This window comes from Dipodomys ordii, unplaced genomic scaffold (genome assembly GCF_000151885.1).
Source record: "Dipodomys ordii isolate 6190 unplaced genomic scaffold, Dord_2.0 Scaffold109, whole genome shotgun sequence".
Classification (NCBI taxonomy): Eukaryota; Metazoa; Chordata; class Mammalia; order Rodentia; family Heteromyidae; genus Dipodomys; species Dipodomys ordii.
Window position 1 is genome coordinate 7,887,925 of NW_012267325.1, and position 9,641 is coordinate 7,897,565.

A 9,641-nucleotide genomic window follows, 5' to 3' on the forward strand; every position below is an offset into this window, starting at 1 on the left:
AGAGTCTCAGGTTGTAGTGCCATAGGATTTTTTGAGAAGATGCATTATTTAATGAGTCCCATGGCACAGACATGCTGCAGTAGAGAGTATCCTACTTCTCTTTCCAGATGTTCTAGTAGGAGGGATATGGATATATGGATATGCCATGTTAGAAATTCAGCAGATATAGTCACAGTAGATAGTTTATCCTCATTTCCAGAGAGATGTGGTGCTAACAGTAATGCCTCCCCCAGCACAAATTCAAGGATGTTCACTGCACAAAGCGAAATCCTGCACTACAAATAATGTAGATTTTGTTTGACTTTATTCACTTTCATTAAGTTATATTTTCAGTTTTGATTCCTTCTGTGAGTGTTACAAACTTGAGAGAGTAAATAAGTAAAGAACTATATACAAGATAGTAAAATCTTACTCAAAATATCAGACACTGTGTGTAATGTACAAGCTTCAGTAGCTTGAGCATATTCAGAGTACGTGGGCTAGATAAAAAGTGTATTCAATTCTGAATAGTCTCAATTTCCTATTGAACGAGAGTGTCCCATTTTTCTTTTCTATAAGATTTAATAACCTGGTATGACATAAAATTGGTTCTTTATAACCTCTATAGTGCCATCCTTGATTTCAAACTATAGGCTCACCTTGTAGATAAACCTGTAATTAAAAACAGAAATTACCTTTCAACATAGTGAGATCTAAGCTTCATGGTGATAGTGCCATCAAGCCCTACTTGACATTGAATTTGGCTCCCTATGACATCCCAGATTTTCCTGCTAAGAAACTGCCCAAATGTGTGCAATTTAGGGTTGCATTTACATATGCTAACATTCAAATTTGTTATGACCCAAAATGCAGTCAGGTTTCTTTGGTCCTACTTCAAAACCTGAGGCTTTAATTGGTCAGAAGAGATTGCTTCTGTCTGGATATAAGTAATAAGACATGTTTAAGGAAAGATCATTAGGCGCTAGCAAAGGAATTGATCTTCCTGCTGCTGTCTACTAGAGTATAAAGTTGAAGGGAGGCTGAATTGAAGCCTAAATATCTGGACTTTATAGTTTTATGGAATCATCCAAAAGATGGATTACCAATAATTCTGTTATTTAAAAAGATTTTTTATAAATATTGTAAAATTGAATAGAATAAAAATAAAGGAGGTGACCAGAGGAACTTCTGTTTGTGCATTTTTGTCTCTTCCTCTTCTCTCATGCTTTTAAGATTAGGTTCTCTGTCTTTCCTGATTATACCACTATTACATTTTCCTTTTGTTTACTTGGTGTGAGCTCCTTTTCTTTCCTTTATTTTTTATATACTTCAATCATGTTTTTCTGTCACTTGTTTCTCTACTACAAAAAGTCACTACCTCTCATACTACCATCTTGTATTGCTAGTGGTACAGTTAGCTGTTCATCTGAGAAACTTACAAGCATTGCACTAAATATTCAAAGTTACAGATAACAGGGATTTGGTAGTCTTTATCAGAGCTAGGGATACAGGTGGACCCACTGCAATAATGAGATGTACAAGTTGTTAAAAAATGAACTTTACAACTTTTGCTGGGCTGGGGGTGGGGAGGGGGGGATATGGGAAGGGATGGGAAGGGGAAACAAAGGAGGAGGCAACAATGCTTGATAAGAAATGTACTCATTACCTTGCCGTGTAATTGTAACCCCTTTGTATGGTATTTTCACAATAAAAAAATAAAAATTAAAATTTTTTTTTAAAAAAGAAAAGCTGGAGAAGGTTCTAGGAATTGAAACATCTATTATAATGTCTGTCTTCAGAGTCAGTCAATTCAACTTAATGAAATTAACAGGAACTCATAAAAGATGCCAAATTTTGCAACATCCTCAAATTTTTACTGTGCCTATTGTTCAATAATTATTTGTTGATGATGACTGGAAAGTAAAATTGTATGGGCCATTTAGTGTAGTCCAGCAATAAGTAAAATAAATAAGTAAATAACAATAAATATATAAAACAAATTCCACAAATCAAGGAGACACATACTCATATCCAATCATAGTGCCTTTATATACTCATAAATCCCATATCATAGTAAGTCAGGATTTTCTCCCTTCTGTCTCTACAAGTGATGTTGAGTATTTAATCAATTCTGTATAAGATACTGGGAATCTGGTTGAATTTTGACATATTCAAAATACTTTTCATGACAAAGAACTTTCCAGCATGGAGGCAAAGTTATTTCCTTTAATCTCTAATCTGTACTTTGCATAATACTTCATTTATTTACTTATTCATTCTTTCTTTCATTCATTTTTGTCAGTCATGAGGTTTGAACTCAGGGCCTGGGTGCTGTTCTTAAGCTCTCTTGCTCAGCTAGTACTCTACCACTTCTTTGTAGAATATTTTATATGCTTGCTTTCTGGGTATAACAATGAATCAGGGTTTTGTTTTGTTTTTTAATCTCAGCCATATTCCTACTTAGTTTAAATTCACCTCATTGTTAAGTCAGAATATTAGAACAAAACAAAGCTGATGGCTGCTGATGTTACAGCTACATTAATTTTGTCTGCCACTCCATGATCAGAGGTAGTTGTCTTTGCAATCAATGCTTCTGATCTCTGAACACAGCCAGTGACAGCTAGGCATGTGTCTGTCAGCAGAAGCCTGGGATAGGCTAATGCTCAACTTCATTCAAATCAATATTTCTTTTATTGAATGTCTTTACTCCTGAAAGACTCATAGGGGGCAAGCCTGGAATCAGACACTGACTTGCTTTGATTTCAGGTTGGGCGTCCACAGGGTCAAAGCATCAGGTCTGAGGAGAGAAAAAGCATTGTTAACCTTCCTATCAGTTGTCCTAAAAAAGGGCTTTATGTTTTAGTTACTAGACTTCTGGCTCTGCATTTTGCTTGTAGCAACTCTGCCCAGATATGTTTGTAATTTGCATTAGTTGATCCTATTTGAAAAATAAGACAATGGTAACCAGGAAAATAAAAGCACTCATTATTTTGCCAAATATGTAATTACTCTTCTCCAAGATCTTTTTTTTCTTGAAAATGATGTTTTGGATATCAAATTGTGACATGTATTTGTGGGAAAATTAAATCAGTGCAAGAACTTATTTCCCAAGGTTTATGCAACCAGTGATTCCTATCACTGTCAACACTTTGCCAATGGTTCCCAAAAATCTCAGGACCTTAGATTTTGTTTTTATGAGGCTGTCCAGAATTTCTGGCTCTATGAGATATTTTGCCATCATTTCTTACCACTCTCCCTATCTGGAGATAGAATCAAGCTACTTCTTTCTCGTCTGTTTATTCCCAGACTTCTGCTATCCTATGCCTAGTTGTCAACACATGGCATCATTTGTTCTGAATTATGTGATTCTCAACCTGGAAATGCCTTCTTTAGTGTTTGCCATTATGCAATACAATGTTTTCATTCTTCAGTACTGAGGGTCTTGTCTCAGACTTCTGTTTATGTTTACTCTCTGAATTTCTGTTATTTTATCACTATCTTAATTGTAAATCATTTGAGTATGAAATCTTTTCTTATATCCTTCATGATGGCCTGCACAGCACTGTGAATATTCACACTCCTCACATATTGATTTGAAGATTAAATAGCTGGATATAGATGTATATGTGTTGCCTGGTATATCTATGCATAACTATAGCTATGCACATAATATATTGATAATATGTGCAGCTACATAATTATATATTAAAACAAAAATGAAAAGATCCATACTGTTTTTAAATTCCCAACATAATTTTGCTCCCTAGTGTTATTTTAACTTGTTGAGGCCTCTAACAAAATACCATAGACTTGATATAATGTAAGCAGCTGAAATATATTTCTCTAAGTTCTGGAAACTAAAATGTCCACGAACAAAGCCAGAAAACTTGGTGTCCAGTAAGGCCCCATTTCCTTGTAGACAATCATTTTCTGTGTTTGTCGTCACACAGTAGAAAGAACCTTGTTGGCTAATTTCACCCAGGAAGGCTGCTAAATCAGGACTAAATCACCTCCCAAAACTCACCTCTTAATACCTTTACTGTGGGGGTAAGGATTTCACACAAGAAAGTGCAGAAAATACCACCATTCAGTCTATGTCATGGGTATTATAATGACACAAAAAATTAGCCTTTTGCTGGGTGTCCATGGCTCATATCTGTAATTCAAGCTACTCAGGAGTCTGAGATCTGAGAACCATGGTTCAAAGCCAGTTCACTTGGAAAGAAAGTCTGTGAGACAGTTCTCTCCAACTACTTACCAAAATCTAGAAGTGGAGCTGTGCATCAAAATGATAAAGTGCTAGCCTTGAATACAAAAGCTCAGAGATGGTGCTCAGGCTCTGAGTTCAAGACCCAAATCTGACAAACAAACAAACACACACACACACACACACCAAAAAAAAAAGGAAAGAAAAAAACAAAAGAAATAATTATTTCATGTATTATTGATTGTTCTTATTTGATGTTAAACTGTACAGATTTAATCTTCTTGCTTTGCAAGAGATATATTGTCATTGCCTTTTGAGAGGTGAAGATGTTAAGGCTCAATGATTTTCTTAGGAAAACAGAGACAGTAATTAAGAGGAGATCTAGAATTCAGATCCTATTTCTATTATATGATAAGAAGGAGAGGAGCATGTCTTTCTTTAGATGATCTTGTTTGTGCTGGAATTAGCAAGCAGAGTAAGAAGTGTCATTCAATATCTTTTCTCTTGCTACCCACAGCTGGCAGGACTATACCAAGCTGCTCAGGACCACTGCATAACTCTTATTTTTCTTCCCATTCTCAGGGGGAATTATCCCTCTTCTGATTCTCAGCTCCACTTCTAGTATCAGTTCACCTTGTTTCTCCTGTGGCTCTGAGTAGTTTCCCAAGTTGGAGCTTTGCTGATAATGGAGAGATTGGTATTCACACTGTACTACAAGATAATAATGACTTAACTGTTGTCATTCTGTCTACAAAAACTGTATGCAATTCAATTGAATTACAAGACATGTAATCTCTCATGTCAAACTAAAACATTAGTAATAAGAACATCTATAACAAAGAAAGATTTGAAACAGTATCTTTTAAATCATATCATATAAATAATGGCCTATGCACAAGGTTGAAGAATGTTTGACTTCAAATTTCATTGCTTTTCTGAATTTTTTTCCTTGGGGAAAAATAAAATTGGTGGAAGTGTGGTAAATACTTCCACTTGTGCTTTACAGCCTTCTGTATTGTTTTTGTTCATTTGGGGAACCTGAATTTCAAAATATCCATTCTCAATGTCCTATAGCAGAAATGATAGATTTGATCTCAATAATGTAAATTCTTCATAAAAATAGACTTCACCTCATGCTCAGTTTTGTGGAATCAAAGTTTAGAGTACTACCTGATAGAACAGGATCCCAGGAAATGTTAATTAATTAATTAAATTAGCATATATCAAAGCTGGGTGCCAGCGGCTCATGCCTATAATCCTAGCTACTCAGGAGGCTGAGATCTGAGGATCATCGTTCAAAGCCAGCCCAGGCGGGAAAGTCTATGATACTCTTATCTCCAATAGAAAACCAGAAGTGGTGCTATGGCTCAAGCAGTAGAGCGCTTGCTTTGAACTGAAGAGCTGAGGGAATAGCGCCCAAGCCCAGAGTTCAAGCCCCACAACCAACCAAAAAGAAATAGCATGTATCAAAGAATTTATTTCTATAAATACTCTTGGAAACTAGCATTGAGCTAACTATATGTCAAATATATATATATATATATCTGTGCTGTGCACTCCAATTGAGTAATAAGGAAAAGTATTCTTATACCTATTAAAAAATGATGAAACTGTGGCAGCAAAAAAATAAATGTACTATCTATCTATCTACACTATTTGTAGTGTATTATCTAGTCAAATAGCTTCTCAGTTTTAAGTCTAGGAATTGAAGAATCCTAGGCTCAGAGAATATAAAACTTGATAGTTTTGTGGAAACTCAAATTCTAAATAAAATGTCACTTTAATTTTGAAAAAATAACGTGATAGCTAAAAAATATGCTTTTTGCTCCAAGGTCTATGCAAGGACTTCAAAATGGGTTTCAATGGCTCTGGAGATAAAAGCAAGAATTTACAAGTTTAAGTTCATCAAATTAAAAAGCTCTTGCAGACCAAAAAAAAATCAATAAAGTGAAAAAAGAGCCTATGAAATAGAAGAATTTTTTCTCAAATATTCACCCAACAGAGGATTCATATCCAGAATACAAAAAGGAAGTAAAAATGAAATACCAAAGATAACAAGCAATCCAATGTTATAAAGTAAACAAAATGAACAGATTTTTAAAATTAAGAAGTATTAATATCCAACAAAAACATGAGTGCAAATCCTTACCTATCAGTAAAATGCAAACATAAACTACACTGAGGTTCTAACTCCTTCCAGTTACAATGGCAACTAAACCTCCTTGCAAGTATGTAGTAAAAGGAGCTCTAAGTAATAGTGGGAATGTAAATTAGTCCAGACATTTTGGAAATTATTACAGAGATTTGTCAAAAAATAAAAATTAAAACTAGAACTCCAATACAACCTAGTCATACTACTTCAGAGTATACACCCAAAATAGTGAAACTCAGCTGATTATAGCAATACCTGCATACTCATATATAACAGCACTATTCACAATAGCTAAGTTCTGGAATCATTCTAGGTGACCATGAACCAATGAATGGATAAAGAAAACAGTATATCCCCAATGGAGTTTTACTCAGCCATGTCCTTTGTAGGAAAATGAATGAAACTATAGATTACTATGTTAATCAAAATGAAGTCAGTTTCACAAAGACAAGAATTGCATGTTGTCTCTCATCTGTGGAAGCTGGGAAAGGGAAAGTGACAAAACAAAACAAAAACAAGGTCATAAAAATAAAGAGAAACTCAGAGAGATGATGTGGTGATGTGGTGAGCTGGTGAAATCTTTTAGGAAGTGGAGCCTAATGGGAATAATGTTATTGAGGCAGTGATTTCAAAAGGAGCTTAATTTTGACCATGGTTTCATCTCACAAGAGCATTGTAAGAAAGGACAGAACTGACCCTCTTCAACTCCCCAGTTTTCTCATCAGGTATTCTTTTCTTCTCACATGTGCTCACATGTCAGCTGCTGTCGGGGTAACACAGCCCAGAGGGTCCATACCATAGGCTGACTACATGATGTTTCCCACCCTTGATTTTCAGCCCCCATCACTGTGAGCTGAATAAATCTACTTTCTTTATAAAATAGCCTCAAGTATTTTCATATAGCAATAAAAGTAACCTAGTAGCCCAATATTGTACAATAATTCATTTGTGTGTATCTTTGCCATCCTTAATAGAAATAAATGGGTGACAAAAAGATGTGTGGAAAAAATTGAGGCACAAATATATCATTAAAATGATTTTGGCTTAAATAAAATTAACTGGGCATTTATAGCTAGAAAATCAACTTTATGGTTGTATAAGCAACATAGTGTCATTTATACGTTACCATACTTCAAAGTCCAGGGAAGAACATGCTTGTATATGTGATTTGAATTTGCTGAGCAATAATACTTGATTTTCTTTCTATCTCTAACATCAGTGTGTATAATACTATCTAGGTCAAATCAAATATCATTTTCCACAGATGGAACTTAATTAAGTCTCTATTCTGTATTATGTACTCATTCCCCCTCATATTTATTTGATAAGTATAGACCTCTTTGTCTTTGGGAAATATGGACTCTGAGCTAGCATTATAGCAATGCAGATTGACACTTCTACCACATTTTGGGTCAGGTCAGGGATTGAAGGGTCCCAGATGGCTGCAGCCTCTGGCAGCAGGCAGGTCTGTTGCTAAGAGACCATATTGATCTTTTCTAGCCTTTCTGCAGATGACCCATCTACTTCCCAGGGATTGATTGCTGTCACTTATAGCACTAGGTAATTAGAAGCTTTACCTAGTCTTCAATATTTATGAAGTTTTTTTTGAAGAAGAATAGTAAGCATAATGTGCTCCATGGCATTTTGCTTTTATACCTATAATTGCTAAAAAAAAAAAAAACTTCTCATTTCATTCATTTCATGTGTGTAATTTTGGTGACAGGTAAATGGATGTACATTCTCCTGTCTTGCAAAAGTACATGAGAATTACCAAAACTAATTTATTTTGTTAAACCAATTTGTTTTTCCTGAACAAAGCTGACTCATTTTATGACTGCCCTGCTCTCCTCTGTCTTGGGAACAGAAAGCTTCAACTAAAACGGTCTTTCTTAAGCCAATTTAGTTTCAATCCTTAAAACATACCACTTATGAAAAATAATAGAAGAGCCATGGTGGTTTGAGATCTGGTTTCCAAAGGTCAAATTGGACAGTACAGTCAATATCCAACAAGAATGCAAGCTTTCTTCTCCCAGCTCTGTGGTTCTGGTGCAGTTTACTTAATTAGAATGCTGTGTGATTCAGTCAGGTGTCAGCCTCTATACAAGTCTGGTTTTCTGATTCCATGTCCCAATGATAAAGTATCTGATTTCGGTATAATTCTCATATATAGTTCAGAGTGAATTAAAATAACTAGATAGAGCCAGGTGGTTCTTTGTCTGTATCCTAGCTATTCAGAAGGCCAAGATTTGAGAATCATGGTTTGAAGCCATTCTGTGTAGGAAAGTTCATGTGACTCTCTTCTCCAATTAACCATCAAAAAGTCAGAAGTGGAGGTATGTCTCAAGTGGTAGAGCCTTAAGCAAAAAAGCTCATGGAGTGTTCAGGTGCTAAGTTTATGCCCAGGACCAGCACACACACAAAAATAAAGAACTAGATAGAAACAGACTCCAAGAAGGTGATTTTCATTAAGTTGGTGGAAAATGCCATTGAATTGGATCTTCAGCAGCATAGCTCACCTTGTCAGGAAGAGGCTTGTAAGACCTCAGTGTCCTGAAAACCGTAACTGCTTTGACACCTCTGGAAACAATAGACATGTGATGGTAACTCTCCTAAAAATAATGCTAACAAATATGAAATGCTTACGTTATGCCAAACATTAATCTCTGCCCTAGATAGGTAGATAGATGGTAGCTATTACTTATCCATCAAAACCCTATCACATGGTTATTATTATTTTAAATTAGATGATAAAATTGAGCCCCAGGTATTTAAAATGATTTGTCAGATACTATACAGCTAGGATGGGGTAGATTAAATGAAGATTTAAACCCAATTTGAAAGCAGGGTCTTCCCTCGTAGTTAGGTAATATATTGCTGAGGGGTGACCCACATCTGCCAGTACCTGATCCAGCACAGAATCTTTTCAGCATTTCTACCATATAATTGTCAGATCCTTCCCAGCACTCTACTTCCTTTACCTTCAACTCTTAATGTATTGTTAACAACAGCCCCCATTTAACATGCTTCTGAACTCCAGACATGGGCCTACACATGAAAGTGGGGCAGCAGGGAAGCTATCACAAAGCTTCCCCAGTGGAGGCAAGAACCAATTTCCAAGTCACTATTATAAAGCAGGACTGAGACATATCTCCCTTAACTATCCTGACTTATGTTATGCTTCCATACTCGCATGACTTATGATTTATTTAGTCATCCAACCTTTAGTTATAAGCATGTATCATAATCATCCTTCATAACAATACATAGGATGATTATCATCCATGAGATACTAGGAGACATGCT